The sequence below is a fragment of the Falco punctatus genome (genome assembly GCF_963210335.1).
Source record: "Falco punctatus genome assembly, chromosome: 5".
In the NCBI taxonomy this organism is placed as follows: Eukaryota; Metazoa; Chordata; class Aves; order Falconiformes; family Falconidae; genus Falco; species Falco punctatus.
The window spans coordinates 11,222,373-11,241,191 of NC_137584.1; the positions used below are offsets into that span (position 1 = coordinate 11,222,373).

The window sequence follows — 18,819 nt, forward strand, 5'->3', positions numbered from 1 at the left end:
CTGGGCTGACTGGCTGAGATGCTCATTCTTGGCCTGAGTGACTGCTGACGTGGCCTGAGTCTCCATGCCCCATTCCTGCAACGAGAGCCAAATCTGCCTCAGCAGGGAGCAATAATGGAGCGAGGTGATATAAATGGCTGCATGTCCACGGCCTGGCTCCCAGGACTACCAAGTGTCCACATGGCTAGGCACGCAGAGAACAGGGCTCATCTCCTCTGGTCCTGGTGCTCTGAGGTTGTGTCTGGGCAAGCAGTTTTGTTACTATTAAAACCCTCATTTTTCCTTGTGCTGCTGAGGTGGCTCTGGATGGACATACTGAGACACATGCTGTGTCAGCGAGGCTGCTGTTGTTACTTGGGATGTAAACATGGCAGGGCCACTGCTGTGGTTCACAGCACTAATGCTGCACTAATGCAAGATAACCCATTTTTTGCTCAGAGGGTCCAGGACTGCCACCCTCCAAAAGGTACTAGTCTAGTTCCACCAGGCACAATAATTTCTGTGCTTTCTCTCAAACACATTGAGATCCTTTCTCAACAGCTCACAGGGAAAATCTCCTTTTGCTCACAGGCTGTGCAAAAAGCCAGAAGTTTGCAGTCTGCCAAGTTTTCCCGTTCTTACAGAAGCCCAGTTCAATTGTTGCATTTAATGAAACATTCCATGATTATTTTACAATTTTGGCAATCTAACAAGAATTTCCGTCAGTGAAAACAATCCCACTACAGATTGGCATAAATAATTTATTTTTTATATACAAACAAAAATATTGTGTCTGTGGCTTCTGGCATAAAGTCCCACATAAATCTCATGTTGTTTTCCCTGGCAATTCTGATTGCTGCAAAGTTTCATAAATGGATCAGCATTTGCACAAGCTCACATCTTCATAGTGGGAGTCTTGTTCCAAAGCTTTTATGTTTGTTTGTTTTGTCGCACGTTATAGATACTGTATTATATTTACTGAACATTTGCTACTTACTGGTCTGTTGTTTTGGGTGTGGTGACTCACAGTTGCTGCCTATGCTTCTTTGGAAGTTTGCTGTGAAGAAGGAAACCGTGCTAAAGCACTTGGGTCTTTATTTTGGACCATTAATCGGAAAAGATTTGCAGAGGCAATATGTATGTGTTAATATGTGGAGCAAAAGTAGCAAAAGACAGCATGTATGTTCTAGACCCATGAAGTATTCCTGGTCCAGAGAGAATGGAAGTCAACCAGAAGTCTTTCCGTTCATTGACTGTACTGGATTTTGGATCAAGTCTTGTGTATGTAAGTGGCGTCCAAAGGTCTGAGCTGTTCACAAATGGTCCATGACTGTTGTAGTTACCAGGCAATGCAGGGAATGGGCCAGAGTTCAAAGCCTGAGCTTTTTCAAATCCAAGTCACACAGACAAAAAGAAAGATGCCATTATACAACCTGCTGCAGTTCTCCAGAGTGCTGAGTTTTCCTCTGATCCAACTCCTCAGCTATTAAAAAAGTAACAAAAATTTTGCTGCCTAGAAGTGTATTGGGCAGGAACCGGTAAATCTCAGCAAAGGGGAAGAATCGTTCTGAAAATGGTCATAAATATAGTTGGGCTGCAAATTAGGAATACAGTGACTTTCCGAACCAGACCTCTGATATAAGTAAACCCACAAGTGCACTAAGTCTTGAGATGAAGTGTAGGGAGGGGAATCTTATGGGAGCATTCTGATGTTGGCAAAATTGATAGCCAGACAGTGTCTTAAGAAGGGATTACACAGTACAGTGTCTGCCATCGTGAGGACTAGGCTCAGCGAATATATATACTATGATAATTACACTGAAGACTACGAAGTATGCAGGTACTGAGTTAGCTGCAGAAACACAGAGGATAAATTTCTATGTACACTGCATTAGCTACTGAAGTAATCTATCCAAGTACAACATAATGTCATACTGCACTGAAGAACTACCATGGATGTCTGGGTAAGAGTTGTGTTCCACGTTGATTTTATGCACAATGTGTAAGAGATAATGACTGCTTTGAACTTGATTTTCCCATCTTCCCATAAAAAAAAAAAAAAAAAAAAAAAACCAACAAACAAAACAAAAAGAATTTTGTTCACTGGAGCAAACTATGCTATTGGTAAAATATTTGCAGCAAGCCTTTTCATTTTATAGATGGAAAAGGCCTGCAGAAATCATTGCATAAGAAAATTGAGAATTTGCAGATCTGTTCTTGAGAAATAGTGGTTTAGAGGACAGCTGCTTGCTATACTTGAAAGTAGTTCTCCATGAGTAGTCCTGAGGAGGATCCATTCGCAGCTCCAGGTGAGCGTAATCAATGGCACAGTTAAGTAGGATGTAAACTGCATTCAGCATCTGTAACCTCTTACTCATGTAAGCTAAAAAAATAAAAATAACTCTGGCAACGCTTCAGATGTATAAAGAACATGAGTGAGAAGTTGGGAAACCTGTTGCTCCTTGCTTATAAGTGCCCTGAAAATGTTTAACAATTACTTTCTCCAAGGGGAGTCCTATGATCTGACCTGGTTTATCAGTTTCAGCTTCAGGAATACAGAAACAATTTCCAGCTTGACTGCACCTTTCCAAATATAACAGAAGAGTTTTAAGCTTGGGTTGTTACCAGCATGTCCAGTGCTGCTGAGAGGAAGGCTAGACATTGTATATCGGCAGCTGGACACACCACAGAAGGCAACATCTGTTTGACAATTATTCATTGTTCAGGGAAGTCATGGACAATTCTCCAGAAGTGTGCCTGGCTATCATCATTATTTGATTAAATCCTGAAAAGTAACATTACAGATAAATTAAATTATGAGTTTTTGTATTTGCACTGGGTCCTTTTCATGTCTATCAACCACCCAGATTTTGAGAAAACCCAATAAAGTAGGAACAGCATGAAACACTTTGACTTCAGACTTGCAAAAATGCCATGAGAAAAGTAGCACTTGAAGGACAATATGCCTTACAGTCACAGAAAATCTATTAATTCCTTTTCCATCAGTGGTGACAACAACAGACAAAAAAATGCCTGCCTTACTGGTTAAAATAAAAGGTGACTCATAGAAGCAGTGTGGGTGAGTAAAATTTTGCAAGACTGCCTTTCATATTTGACCAGTGTAATGATTATGCTGCAGACCTTTTATGGATGATTTGGAATATATATGAGCATAGAATGTACGTGGGGGTGAGAAACAGCTTTTTTCTCACATATAAACCCTAACCACATGAATTTTAAATGAACCTTAAAGCCATAGTTCAAGACAAACCCAGTTGCACTGGGCTGAGCTCTAGCAGTTCTTTTTAGTGTGCAGAAAGAGCAGGAAACAGGAGCTTACGCCCTTTTCAGGGTCAGTTTAGGACACCACAGGTTCTGGGAGAACAGAATCAGAGCAACTGTCATCTCTCCCTAATCAGCAAGGCTGTTGCCCATGATCAGGTTGTGCCCATATACTCCAGCCCAGTAAACATAATTGCACAATCCAGGTAGATGGGGTCCGTACAAATTAATGTTCAGAAAAATGGGAGTACTTTGGGTCTTTTTTGCATGAGAGGCATAATTTTCAATGGTGTGGAGTCAAATCCAATCTTGTGTTCTCAGCCTTGGACCCTGACTTCCAGTCAAAGCCGTCCCCTGGGCTCAGGATTTTCTTACCATGTGTCAGACAAAGAGAAGAGCTTCCTTGGACACTGACAAACTGGAGGAGTATGTACAACCTTAGAGCTTCTCCTGGGAGTCAAGACGGGCCAAAGAAACTATGCAGAAGTCAGCTAGGTGGCATTTCTCATCCTGCAGCCCAACATGGTCTTCCCTCAGATGCATGCTTACAGTCCCTTTCTTGCACATCTCTTGGTATGCCTCCTGACTTGATTCTACTCCCCACCACAGATTTTACCAGGGCTATTTCACCTCTCTTTCTCTCTTCCCCCCCATTTCTCTTTTCTGTGTGGATACAATCTGAGTTTCTCTACAGCCTTAGGAACAGGAGAAAGTTTCTATTTATCTGTTGCCTGCACTCCCATTATCTAGTTGTTGTCAAAGAAGCAGTGCGGCCAAGGTTGAATGTGGGGGGAGAGAAGAAGGAAACAGTGCAGCTGATGTATGAGACACTGACTATGGGAAGAGAAAAGGCATACACTGATTTATTTCTGCCAGTAGTCATCCCCCTGTCTTTGGGTTCTGTGTAGGTACCAGCATCTCCTCCTGACATATGACCTGCCCTTCTGCTTCTTCATGGGCAGGAGCAGCAGACAAATCAATGTCAGTTTGGGAAAAAAAAAACCATATTTTTCATTTTGTGCAGAATTAGCCTACCTTTGGTAGATTCATCCCCTGAGGTACTAATTGTGGGAAAACCAGAACAGAAAGAAGGCAAAGAGATCTGGACCATTAGCTTCAACTACCCAAAACCTTGGGGAGGTTTTTCTCTTACTAAGCCCAGGCATGAAATTGTCTATCTTTTTGCAATCAGAATTGTCTAAAATCAAAACAACACATTGAAATGAAGGGTATTTGGTTCCTAAATCTATGTCTAAGTCAATTTGGACTATAAGTAAGTCCCTTGAAAAAATCTGTCCTGTTTAACGGATTTTGAATTTCTTATTCTAGACATATCGCTTCTATGACCTTTTAGTTACAGAAGTATAACCCAAATTGTATATTTTTTAAACCTACTTGAATTTATTTTGGAAGCTCTCTGGAGATATACCAACAAGAAAGAGACAATTGGTCAGTAGAAGAAAAGCTTTATATGCATGGCAACATTTTCAGTAATTCCTTCCTGCTGTACAATGTATTAGTGTTCTAATCAAATCACATGATCACTGCCGGAGTCTTCCCAGCTATATTTCTTAATTTCTCAAACCATGTAGTTTAAGATATGTTTTTAATGAAAATAATTATTACATATTGTTCCTGTGACATTTTTTGTGTTGAAATGAGTTGGGGCCCTTGCAGGGATCATCCAGCTAATCCCTGTTTCCAAGCAGGGCACAGCTAGAAGTCACTTGACGGCATCTGGAGTGGATTGCCTGGAGGAAATGTAGGCAATCTTCGGATGTCTGGCTTTTGTCAATACCACTGTACATACTTAATGATGATATGATGCAAGCAAAGTCCTGCTTTCTGGCTTAGCCTTGTGATCTCAAGGTCGGCAAGCAAGTTTCTTAATGCTACTGTGAGAACAGACTGTTTAATCTGTCGTGTAGGCAGTTTAAGGATTTTCATTGCCCTTTTCTCCTGCCAGTAACTGGAAGCATAGTCAGGATCACACTGTCATAAAGAGTCTTAGAATCTGTGCACCAAAACCAGCAATTCTAATGTTAGCATGTCCCTGGTTTGGCACTTTTTTTTTTGGTGTGTATCCCATAACACCAACACATGCAGAGCAGGTGCTTACTATTTGATAGTTTCCTGCACTTCAATTTTTTGCTGCCTAAAACTGAAGGAATAAGTAGGACTTCTCTTGGCACATCAAGGTCAGATCAAACACAATCTTATGGCTACTTTCAGCTTGTAAGAGTCAAGACAAAGGGTGGTGAAGAGTGCTGGTTTTTCACTCCCCATTTTTAATATAAGCCTCAAATCAAAGCCAGCAAGTAAGGACCTCGAGGCTGTTTTTTTTTGTATTCAAACTTCTTTTTCTGTTAGTACATTAGTGCTTTCCTAATATTGGTTAATTCTGCTGACAGCTGCAGAGTGTGACTTCCATGGGGCTACTCTGAAGTTTCTTGCATTGGTTTGTAGAACCTCGTCAGAGGTTTCTCCTTAGTTTGCAACAAGGCTGCCTCTCTGCTGGGTGGGTGACCCAGGGCTCAGCCCTCAGCCTGGGCTCCACTTGCTTCTGTTCCCTCCACTGTATTTTTTGGCACTCCAGTCTGCTACAGACGTTTTCTAGCTCTCCAGCTAGAGTAAACATTTCTGAGAAATTGCTACCCCAGGTGCAGCTAAGAAATGCACTGGTGTCCTTTGAGCAGAAAGGCCCAGCAGTCGCTCCTCAGTTCCTGCTACCTCTTGTCTCCAGACTGTCCACCAGCACATTCTGTCAGCTCTTTCAGGGGAATGCATAGCTGGGAAGGCATGTAAGCAGAAGTATCCTAGAATCGGAGTGGTTTGGGTGAGAAGCAACTTTAAAGATCATCTTGGTCCAATTCCCTTGCCTATAGCAGGAATACCTTCCACTAGACCAGGTTGCTCCAAGCCCCATCCAACCTGGCCTTGAGCACTCCCAGGGATGAGGCATCCACAGCTTCTCTGGGCAAACTGTGCCAGTGCCTCACTGTCACAGCACTCTCAGAACTAACCAGCTGCAACAAGGTCTTTTACCATCACATACAAAGTTAACTTCAATAAGCAGTCAGCACACCTTGCCCCAGCACTGCCACTAATCCCCTACAAGGTCTGAAAGGTCCATCTACCGTTCATGCTGTTTCTTCATGCTCTTCAGGCCAGTCCCTCTGCTGCCTTCTTGTCTCTCCTCCTCCAGGGCACAAGCTCTCTCCTCCCTTTGCTTCCTCCAAACATCTCTTCATTAACTGCTCCCCTTCCCTACCCCTTAGAGCTATTTAACCACTTAGCAGGAACCAGCCACAGCTGCACGTTATCCACATCAGCCAGCCCACCGCCCCTGAAGCCAGCCACAGCTGTATGTTATCAGTGTTAATTAACCCAGCTTCATTCCTCTACACCTCACCACCCTCATAGTAAAGATTTTTTTCCTTGTATCTAATCTAAATCTATCATTTTTCAGCTTAAAGCCGTTGCCCCTTGTCATATCACTACATGCCTTTGTAAAAAGTCTCTCTCCAGCTTCACTGTAGGCCCCCGTGAGGTACTGGACAGCTGCTATAAGGTGTCCTTGGAGCCTTCTCTTCTCCAGGCTGAACAACCCCAGCTCTCAGCCTGTCTTCATAGAATAGATGCTCCAGCCCTCTGATCATCTTTGTGGCCCTCCTCTGGACTTGCTCCAACAGATCCATGTCTGTTGGGGGCTCCAGAACTGGATGCAGCACTGCAGGTGGGTCTCACGAGAACGGAGCAGAGGGGCAGAATCACCTCCTTTGACCCACTGGCCATGCTGCTTTTGATGCAGCTCAGGATTCAGTTGGCTTTCTGGGCTGTGAGCACATATTGTTGGACCATTTACAGCTTTTCATCCGCCAGTACCCCCAAGTCCCTCTCCTCAGGGCTGCTCTCAATCCATTCTCTGTGTAAAAGAAGAGACTCGAACTCTTATGGGTTGCTCTAGGTTTGCATGTTTTAATCGGTCCAGCAGCGTTGGGTCACCTCCACAGAGAGTGACAAGCTTACGAGATTTTCAGTCACATATTTATAGTATCTACCTAAACATTACATAATCTCTTGATTCCACAATAAATCTTCTATCAGTTCCTATCTTGACAGTCGGCTTCACAAGTTGTTCCGTATCTTGATCACCTCGCTATTTTGCTTCTTCTTTCAAGGACGATTGCTTCGGATTCCGTACGTCCCAGTTCTGAGTAATCACAATAGACAATCTCCATGGTTTCAGCCTTCTAAAGGTCAGGGTCTCCTGTTCTAGAAAGCTCCTTCAAACTGTCAGGCATAATCTTATTAATATTAAACTTTTATTGTCTAGCATCTATCAGCTGACTGTGCTTGCAGTCCTGGTTTGGGCTATACCAAACAAAAGCTCAGGGGACAAAGCTGAGGTGTACAGCCTACAGTAGCACTGATCTGGCATTTTCCTCCAACACTCTGCCCAGTTTGTATTGATGCTGGAGGTTGACTAAGCCTTTTTCTTAACAAAAACTTAAGCCGTATGGAACCATTATTCAGGGTAGCTGGTGGGATAAAGAAAAGGGTTGGATTTCCTCCTTTGTGATTTCAGCTTGGCTTCATATTAGTATACTACAGTATTTTAGAACCTGACCTAAAAATGGCATGCCAAATATCCTGGCTTCTAATTTGGAATGCTTCTTCAAGTGTTATTTTCCTTGTCCTCTCCAGTTGCACTGAGAAGCAGTTGTATTATCCATTTATTGCCAGATGTCAGCTCTGAACAATACAGGACAAGTTATCACCATCCTTCTATGACATATTTATGAGAAGTGTCTTCATACATTTTCCCAAGCTGCTTTTCTCATGAGAGTAACCTCCTCACATGTATTAATAAATTCAATAACTACATATATTTTAGCATATGCCTTTTCTATAGTACCTGTGAGACTCAAGACTAATTGGTGATATTCTGGCTGAGAGGGTTGCCTATCAGTCTAAGTACTGTTCGTTTATGTGGATCTAACTGTTGTCTCTTCTTCTACAAATATTGGCTCAATTTTTGGTTCTGTGGTTGTGCAGTACACAAAAGTCCTGGACCATGACTGACACACAGAAGCATCACCGCAAAGCAAATAATCAGTAAAGATCAATAGTGACAATTGTGCCTATTCTTTGAGCCTAAGACAGTTCTCTAGTGCCAGGGGATGAGGTGTGTAACCCATCCTGGGCCCTGTGCACGACAGAAAAGTGAACATGTCTGCAGGAAAGGGAGATGAATCTAACACCTCGATTTAACATGGATTTAAGCAGGCTGTGGCAGATAGGGAGCAAGTTATTTGGGAAAGGTGAGATGATTGTGATGTGTAAATCCAGCACACGAGATGTATTTCTGTATAATGGAAGCAGGTATCAAACAGGCTCCTTGAGATGTTTGGGGGGTTTGTAGAATTGGGTATAAATCTTTTAAATTAAACTTTCAGTTCTGTGTCTTAAGCTATCATGTTCTTTCTTTCTCTCCACACAGAAATATACGTACACACACATGCATGCTATATTTTTTATACAAATCTATATATGCATATACATACACACTGAAATGTCCTTTTAATTTATGACTAACAGCAGATGCTTAACAAAAACTTTGAGCTTCTCAGCTAAGGAATGCTTGTAAAAGCACTATTATTGTTCAAACACTAAATTATCACAGGATGTGGTTTTCAAAAGGCAGTGAGGGATAAGGTTTGACTGTCCTGAGTTATGGGTCTCTATTTGCATGGTACTTTACATTCTACTTTTAAAAATTAATTTGTCTCCCTGAGTTCTTGACAAAAGCAGCACAAATCTGCGTAAACTGCCATGTTAACACTAGCCAGCACTGATGTTTTGCATAACTATGTAGGCTGAAACCTAGAAGCAGCTCAAAGTATTATTGCTGAGATCACCTCCTACAAGCTAAAAGATGTTAACCAGTAACTAACACATGCTCATTTCCCATCATTTATTGAAATACTTGCCCAGTTCTCCATGGGCAGATCAATTTCATTTGCCTAAAAACTAAAGTAGGTTAAAAAAGAAGACGAAAGTTCAGCAGTTGGAAATTAAACCCAAGTAAACTCAGGTGACGTTATTGATTGTTAAGGTAACTATTGAAAAGCTATAACTAAAGGATGTGCAGTCCATCACAATCTAAATCTTTAAGTAAAACCTGTGTGCCTTTTGGAAACATATGATCTGGTTCTGAGAATCACTTGATGGAGATCCATGTGAAGAATACAGAGTCAGTCATGAGAGAAGAAGGGGTAAATGGGTCTCTCTGTCCTGGCTCAGATGTTCCAGGTTTCTTAGCAAACTGTTAGGTAAGTTGGAGCTATTACATTTGCTAGGAGTGTTGGCTTTGCACCTAATGGCACATTATCTGGACTTGCAACCACTTTTACAATGTAGGGATTGGGCACAGAGGAAAACACGTGGCATGCAGGTAGTTAATATCTAATGTATCCCACATGATGTTCCCTGACATGGAAAGTTAATGGGCTTGAGAGCACCATGTGAATGGGAAAAAAGTTCAAGCCCCCATGCCAGGGAGAGAGATGGCTCACCATACTTTCTGCAAGGGTGATGGGCTAACTCCTTTTCTACATGTGAATCCAGAGGGATGCCCCGTGTGCTCAGGGTCCCAGGGGTCCCTCTGAAGTTTGTCCAGTTCCCTCAGAAAGTCCTGAATCCCTGGGATTATGTCCGAAGGCCTGTGTTACACATGTGAAGACGCTTTCCCCAAACTGTCATCTCCATAAGCAAAGAAGGGAGACATTCTCCCCCAGTGACCAATTTGTTGCATTCCAGGTTACTGCTTTCAGCCCCTTCTCTCCTGTACAGAAAGGTTCTGGGGTTACTGGATGAAAATTAACTGCTGGGAATACTTTTGGTTCCTCATTTCATTTCTAAGCAAACAGTCTGAGATGGCAGTTTTCCACTTTCATTAACTCTGCTAGCCTCTCCAGCTGACAAGGTTAAGTGTTTGCATTAAGACCAATTGTTCAGTCTGCGTCTGTATTATTCAAACGATGTATTGTTAGGGGCAATATTGTTCAGAGCAAGCAAACATTACATTGACCTCAGAGGAAGTCTGGAAAACATTCGGATAAAACTGCTTTTTCACTTGTGTCCAGGGTTTCTGTCTTGTTCCAAGTTCCATTTACCATGACGAGTCATCGTGGCGGTGTAAGGAAGAGGAGGAGCCAAAACACATGCCTCTTGCTACAGGTTTCCCCGTTAACATCCTCATTTGGACATTCGCTGGGTCTGTGCGGGCTCTGACCCTTGTCTGTCAGGAGTGGCTTGGCAGCCTTGCTCTCTGGCTACCACACAGTCTCACCCAGTCAGACGTACGTCATCTGCAACCTGCCCACCCATCTTGCAGCACACCTACACACAGAAGGCAGGCCAAAAAAAGATAGATTCCCTTGGGTTTCCCTAGGAATGTAGTTATAGAAGATTAATATAGGAAGCTGTGGCTTAAATAGAAGTGGTGAGAAGACGGAAGGCAGTGTTGCGGTTGTGGTTCAAGACCCAAGAGATCTAGCACTAATTTAGCTCCTCTGCTGCTCCCTGAGTAATTTTGAGCAAGTCACGTAGCATCTCCAGGCTTTGGCTCTCCGTCTGTATGTTGAGTCAACACTTTTTTCTTAAGCTTTGTCAAGACCGGGTGTCTGAAATGTAAGACAGAAGTGAGCTCATGTAATTACAGAGAGGTCTGTAAGTTATTTAACTGTGTGATTTAAAGGAAAATGCTATTTGAACGTGTTCTAATCAGGTACAAAATACTATATTCAGCACGTTCTATAAGCACAATGACATTCAAATGTAAAATGGGCCAATTTAGAATATACTAAATATAGCAATATATAAGCAAGTCACGGAACAGGGCTTTTAGAGGGTCAAAATAACAATGAACAGAATAACCATTACATTTAAAACGACCACATAGCACCTTCAAAAAGTGACCAAATTTTGTTTACTGATAAACAATCAACGAGGTTTGTACATGAAAATCCCCTTCCACAAGTTGCTTCAAAATGTTAAACTCTTAACTCCCTGTACTGGGTCTGGCTGAGCCCCACAGCAGCCCTCGTAACGCTGTGCTTGTATTGGTAGCTAGAAAGGTAGAGATAACACACCAGTGGTTTGACTACTGCTGAGCAGTGCTCGTGCAGTATCAAGGCTGTCTCTCCAACACCCCTACCATCCCCACCCCTCTCACCAGTAGGCTGGGGGTGGGTAAGATCCTGGGAGAGAACATAGCCAGGACAGCTGACCCAAAGTGACCAGTGGGATATTTCAAACCCACCATACACCGCTAACTGGTTGAGCTGACTTGTGCAAAGGAATATTACCAGTCATTGGCTGGCTTCAGCAGATCAGTAGATTTCATAATGAAGTTAATATTAGTATGTTCGGTTGCTGTAGTCAATATACAAATTACGGCAGGATCGCTGATCAAGGTAGGAACAGCCATGCTGACTGATCAAGGGTCTGACTAGATTAGTATCCTTTTACAACAGAAGCAAGAGAAAGCCTAGAGGGCAATCATGTGAGATATTTCCCCCAAGCGCGCTTCTGGCCTCCGACTATTTCAGCTCAGGGAATTTCCTGAGCCAAATATCAGACAGAAGTAATTTGAAGACTGTTCTGAAGTAAGGCTGCCAATAAAGCAAGGTACATACTGTGTGGATCCAGCAGTTCAGGGGCTGTTGGAGGTGGGGGCCTGGATAAAGTACATCTGCTCAACAGTCTTCTCTATGCCGTTAAAGATTGTTTACTTGGCTCCCAAACTCTCCGCCCTCTATTGCTTTGTAAAGCTGGTTGTGGTTTTTGCCCCCAGCTCACACCAGCATGAGCAGTGACAGTAGTCTGAGCAACTATACTTACATGGCAGATAACTGTAAGACTGTCGGTTATACAAGCCTGACCAACAGCAGTACCCCAAGGATAAACCATACGCAACAGTACAGAAAGAACCATTTCTTCTCTGAGAACAATTTGTAGTCCCAAAGTATTCGTTCGTGGATCTGCTGGCCTTGAATTTAATTCCCTTTTAAACCCTCTGATACTGTCTGCCTCCAGAATTTCCTGAGGCAACAAGTTCCAGAAGTTCACTACCCTTTGTGTAAAAAATGTACTTCATTTTAGCTGTTTCATACTAATCTCATACTAATTCAGTGAGTGCCTGAAGTTACAGCCTTGTGAAATATGGTGAAAAACAATTTCGTGTTCTTTTTAACCTTGACTGTTATGAATTTGTAAACCTCATGAATATTCCATTTAACCTTCTCTCCAAATTTAAATGTCCCAGGGTTTTTAGTTTCTTACTGTTTGGCAGGTGCTCCATCCTTTTGATCATTTTAAGTGCCTTTCGCAGCGTTTTATTTACATCCCCTGTGCCCTTTAGACATGAAGACCAGGGCTACACACAGTATACTAAACGCAACAGTTTTCAAAACTGGCAACGTGATGCCCACCGTGTTGTTCTTTGTATCCTGTCTGGTGACACAGAGCACTCCAATGACTCTCTTTAGGCTGCTGCTGCACCCTGAGCCAACAATGCCAGAGCTGTGATGACCCCAACACCTAAGTTGTTCGTTGTATTGTTGAGCTCAGACCTGACAGCTGCATCTGTAGACATGAAATACATAATTTCTGCTTATATATGTCACCTTCTGTTTTTCTACACTGAAACTTGCTTACCACTTTTTGGCATTCACTCAGCATACTACCTGAAAGGCCTTAGTAACATTGCTAGGCTTGGAGATCTCACTAGATGTTCCTCTCATCAGGTCACTGATGAAGATACCAATTAAAACCTGTTCTAGCAGCAACTGCCAAAAGACTCCACTAGTGAAACTCTGCTTTATCTCCTGTAACCAATTTTAATTCCACAAAAGGACCTTTGCTGCAGCCCTTTGCTGACTTAATTTCTGTAATTGTCAGGGTCTGATGACACAAATAAAACTTAATTGCCCTGATCAGCTTCACCTGGGGGCCCCATACACACATCTTGCCTGTGGGCCTAGGGGCTCTATTTCAGCCCTGGCCCTGAGCCTGAGCCACACTGCAGGGAATCTTCCTGGTCTCTTATCTTGATGCCCTGATTTACTGGCTGAGGTTTCATTGCATTGGTGATGTAGCCTTCTCTCTAGTCCTGTCTCATGGTAGGATCTATGCTGTAGGTAGTCTCCTGCTCTGTTTCCTATTCTTTCTGTCAGGACTTCCTGGATTGACCCTGGATGTGACTCAGCACCTAACTTCACCCTACCTGGTGATCACCAGGTTGATAGCACCTGTTACACTCACCGCCCTGTCCTTGCTTAGGTGCAGTGGTACAGTGTCCCAGGGTAAGGGCACTGCTTGTGTTGGGGTCACGCTTGGCTGCTGGTTTGCCTCCCCATGGAGCACCTCTGTTTCTGCTGCTTTCTGGTATTAATAACTTCAGTTTTGAGCCTTGTAAAGATTTTTTTTTAAATCTGGATATATTATGTCTATGGGCAGAGGGTTAGTTGGGGCAAAATTTTCCCTTTGCAGAAGTCACACTGACTCCTTTGTGGTGGACTTGATTTATCTACATGTTTAGCAATCTCGTTCTTGCTTATAGACTCTACTACCATCTGATCAGGGCTGGAAATCTGTCTCATTAGCTTATGAAGTCCAGGTTTTCCTGCATAGCCCCTTCTGTGGATGGATGTTATATCATGAATCCTTATACATTGTGGCTGTTTGCATGACAGATTGCATACCTTGTCCAGCAGCTCTGCAGTTTCACATTAGAGTTACTTCAGGGCACTTGGGTGAGTATCAGCCAGCCCTGGGTATTTTTTTGCTATCTTCTTGAACAACCTTTTCTTTACGTTCTTTTTAAATTGAATGTTTTTATTTTCTTTCTGAATTGCAGTATTGAGGCTACCTGTGTATCCTAGTGGTTTTGAACCTCCAGGCTGCTGGTAGGCATTTTTCTTTTTGGATTGCATATTTTTGAGCTTGGTGTGGAGTTTTTTGTTTTGGTGTTTTGTGTGGTTTTTTTCTCTTTTTTTTTTTTTTTTTTTTTTTCCCCCTAATGATCTGATTTTAGAGAGTCCTCTTTCTTGAAATTTTATGATGCATTGATTTACTTTACTATCTGCTAGTACAGCTTTGAAACAAATTGTATTGTGAATATAAGTGCAGAATAGCTTTCCCATTAATATACTTTGAACTGAATGCTCCAGGCCAAATCTGGAACAGTGTCATTTCTTGTGGGTCCTGTGACTGGCTGGTTGAGAAAGCAATCCTTTACTGGGTAGCTACAATCCCTCGTTATTACTAAATCTTCAAAATTCACTGCTTCTGTAGTCTTGTTAAACTTTTACTGATCATTATCATCATTCCAAAGTGGGCTCTGTAGAACAGTTCTAGTATTACACTTTTGCTTTTAGAATGTGGGATTTCTACCCATAGAAATTTCAGGGTGGTTCTTTTTTCTTGTGATCTTTGAACTGCTGTATTTCATGTACAGCAGTACTCTCTCACATATGAATCCTGTCCTGCTGAAGTTGGTAGCCTACAAACAGTGCATCACACTGTCATCCTTCCAGGAGGCCTCTGATGTGCTGCTCTATCACAGTGACTAGTCAGTGCCTGTCCAATGTTTCCCCGGTCCTAATTTTTGCATGCCTATCACTGGAGTAGAAGCACATCCAGGCTTTGCTTTTGCTCTGTTGTTCAATATCAGAGTCTAGATTTTTCCTTTCTTGCCTATACTATTTGTTTTTCTCCTGACTCTTTCAGGATATCTCAGATGTGCCTAACTGAGCGTATTGCTCTGAGCCCAGAGAACAACTTCACCCTAATGTAAACATGTGGTTGGCAGTGTTTCAGTTACTGTTGGCTGCCTGAAATGTTTCTAGATACTTAAGTTTATGAATCTGAGACATCCTCAGTGGGCCAGAAGAGATGATACAGAGCTGGGGGGAAACAGTGACCTTTGAGACCTGCTGCTAGAGGCTGGGTAGACTACTCTAGGGCACCTCAAAGGGCATCTGATGCTTATATGTGGAAAGCTGAATCAATCTCCTGACAGTAGCAGTCTGTTCAGTGCTGATCAAGGAAGCAAAATATAGCTGGTCTTCCCTGCCACAGCCCACTGCATATATACCTGAACACAAAGGTATATCATACCTTTTTAATAGAGTCTTAGCATGAGGCTTTTTGGGGTATGCTTAGTTAAGTGTAAAACAAGAAAGACTGGTGGGGTGATTGGCAGAGACTGGAAAAGCTGGATACAGATTGCAGAGAGGGGGAGAGAAGGTAATCAAAACAGGACAGCAACTGAAGCATTTTTTAAGGTTAAGCTTTTGGGAAAACTTTTCCCTAATGGCCATTCATACTGCCAGAATTACTACTATTCGCTACAGTATTACTTCCCACAAATAAACCAAAATTCTACAAAGACTGAGCTACATTAATGCTTTGGTTATGGTAAACCCTATTCTGAATTTTTGGCTAATGGACATCCAAGTTGCTGCATGTTTTCTAGGAACTGAATTGTTATAAGACATTGTCCTTGGACAGTTCTTTGTCATTGGTTTAGATCACAAGAGAAGTGAAATATCTTAGATTGAAGACATGTTGTGGTTCATTTTTTTTTTTTTCCTTTGTAATTGTGGTCAGCTTGTGATATTTTGTAACATTGAGCTTTTCCCTCCTTTTCCTAACCCCCTAAATTGACACTGACATCTTGGTCAAATAATTGAAATTAACACACCTTTAGGCTTATATTCAGATTTGCTATATTTTCTGAATAGCCACTGATCTCAAGGAAGGATTTTTCTTTATAATTATTCAGGCCCTAATAAAAACTCTTTACAAAGATTATATCTGTAGCTCATGCTTTTACACAGGTAGAATTGTAACTTAGGAAATGGAAGAAAGACTGTATGACATACGTGGGAACAGTGTTAGAAGTGAGTGTATGAGAGGTAGTTAATGTACTTCACTAATCAGGATAATAACCTCTTAAAGACTTAGTGAGGGGGAACTTATTCTACAGGGTGCCTGCTCCAATAAGACTTCTATGTAGAACAGCGTACACGGAGTCTCAGTCATGCTTATCTCACCTAGAGATGCCTGTGACCACATGAATACCCTCACTTGAAATCTTTCTATTTAGTGCCCATACCTTATGTGAGGTCAAGGTGACAGAATGGATTTAAAGCCTAGCATAAAAGCTTCCGTGTTTGTAACAGTATGGACATCTTGGAGCACCTACTAGCTTAAAGGCATTTTTGGAAAACAACATGTTTAGAAATGCATCTTTCTTCCCTCTGGATATCAATGGCATGCTTTGACACAGACCTACTGACCTTGGAAAAGTATCCCAAATCCTCCTTAAGTAAGAGTACAGGGATAAAAATTACATTATTTCTGTCTCCATAAGCTCAGCATCCCGGTAGTATGGATATCTGTTATTGGTTTGATGCTAACAGCACAAGTGGAAGAAAATCTCACATACTAACTGGCTAGTGATAAAATCATCAAAAGTCAAGCAATAAGCAGCAACGTATTTGAAGAGTGATGTCGTCTTCACTTGTCAAGGAGTACAGATGTAGCAATTGGCAGATTATTTACAAAGAAACAGAACAGCAGTGGAGAATTAACTATTGAGGTCATCATCCTTTAATCTGGAGCAGAAGCTGAAGGATATTGTCCTTTTTGAAGTCAGGTGTTACTAGGGATTACTGGCTGTTACTAGATCTGTTACCAGGGATAGCATGAAGTAAGGAAGGAAGCTGAATTCTGACATCCTATCATTTGTTCTAAGATGTTTAGGCATTCAGTCCATTGCAGAAACATTTTAACATAGGCAGTCTTTTTAGGATTTTATAGGTAGGATAGAGTGGATGAACAGAAATCATCCCAAAGAAAGGGCCTTATTTCTCTCTGTTCTTTTCTGCACTGCATAAATTCCCCAGTGTCTTTCAATTTTTTCCCTGTAGGTTATACTTTTCTAGACTTCCCTATTGTTTTTATCTGAGCTTTTCCCTATTTGATGCACTGGTTTCTCGGACTGCAGCACCTTAAACTGGGCAAAATACTGCAGCTAAACTCTTGTCATCATAAGCGTATGACAAACTTTTTTTTTTCATGGTCTTTGCAGATAAGGCTCCAGTTTCTCCATCTGAATGGGATTGTTTTCTTTCCTTCAACCACAGAGCATAGTTGATTCTTTCAATTTAGGAACCACCAAAACTTCCAGCTCTTTCCTGAAGAGCCATTGACAAATCCAGCATTTCTGATGTATATGACTCAGGTGCTCACAGGACATTCAGGGCAACCAGAGGGACGTTAAATGTGCTTTAGACATCCCTGTACTTCGGAGCTGCCAAAGACTGGGCAATGTGGACCATTCATTTAATTAGAGATATATGCATTTGACATGAATCATCCTAGGGTGACAAAATCCTGTGCCAGAAAAAACAAGGAACACACTAAAGGTTTTGTAGAGAAGATGCTCTGCTATTATGCACTATCATTTCCTTGGCTAGACAGTTTTACTAAATCAGCTTTCAAAGTTAGATTCAGCTTTAATTTTTCAGAAAGGAATCGTGCACCATAGACACTGGTGTGTGAATTAAGTGGTGTTGCATGGTGCCCTATGTGCCTCAGCTTTTGTAGTGTTTGGGGTATTCCGTTTGCAAGGTTCTGGCCCACCTTTCCCTGGAAGCTCTTTAACATCTCATCTAAGCTGTTGTGGAAATGTCTTTTGAAAGATTTTGAGGTGCTATTTTCCCATTGTTCTCATGCAGTTGTTTTTGTGCTGATGTTTTCAAGGCCTTGCACCTGAAAAACCTGACACTACTGTGACATTTATGGGAACAACCTTCCACTGGTGTGGAAATCTTCTTTATCTTTCTGTTCCTTACCTTCTTTACCCTCCTTACCCTATTATTACCCCTTATTTCGTAAGTTTTCATGTGTATTATACTAAAAGTTAGTGTATAACAAAGTAGACAGTACTAATTTAAGTACCTTATGTTATCCAACATTACATATGGATGGAAGCTTTGCAGCTGATCACATGCAAAACTTGTGCTGTGCCAAGCATATTCCATTCAGTGAGAGGAGCATCCTCACAGGAACAACCACCAGGGAGCAGGTACTAGGGAGAGTGTACAGTACTCCTGGAAAAGCACAGTGAAAATTCTTTGTTACATTCACACCAGCTGCACTGAACGGCACACTCCAAGGAAGGTGCCCCTGTGGGACCACATCACTGTTCTTTCCTGCTGATCGCTAGGGAGAGTTATCCTTTTTCCTTCTCTCTCCCCTCCCTGATGCCCACCCCTACCCCAAAGTATCTTTCACCATTAAAGCCAATGCCTGGTGACAGGGTTGCTGAGCTATGGGTCTGGCTAATAAAGCTCTGTGTATGTAAACCTGTTTCAACATCCTTTGTGCAACAGTGTGCATTTTGGTACTTAACCATGTGAACTGCCCAAAGCAACAGCTGCAAGTCATGGCAGGTGTTTTTTTTTTTTAACAAACGTTATG

General features: G+C 42.0%; 1 long non-coding RNA gene across 5 annotated transcripts in view; it reads right to left on the reverse strand.

Annotated features, from left to right (window-relative positions):
• Positions 1-18,819, reverse strand: part of LOC308064164 — a 68,390-nt gene that overhangs the window by 16,924 nt on the left and 32,647 nt on the right. For 4 of the 5 annotated variants that reach the window (XR_013928262.1, XR_013928263.1, XR_013928264.1 and 1 more), the window contains one exon: positions 1-18,819. This exon is cut by the window's right edge. This is a non-coding gene — a long non-coding RNA (uncharacterized lncRNA). The other variant, XR_013928265.1, reaches the window with a different exon arrangement.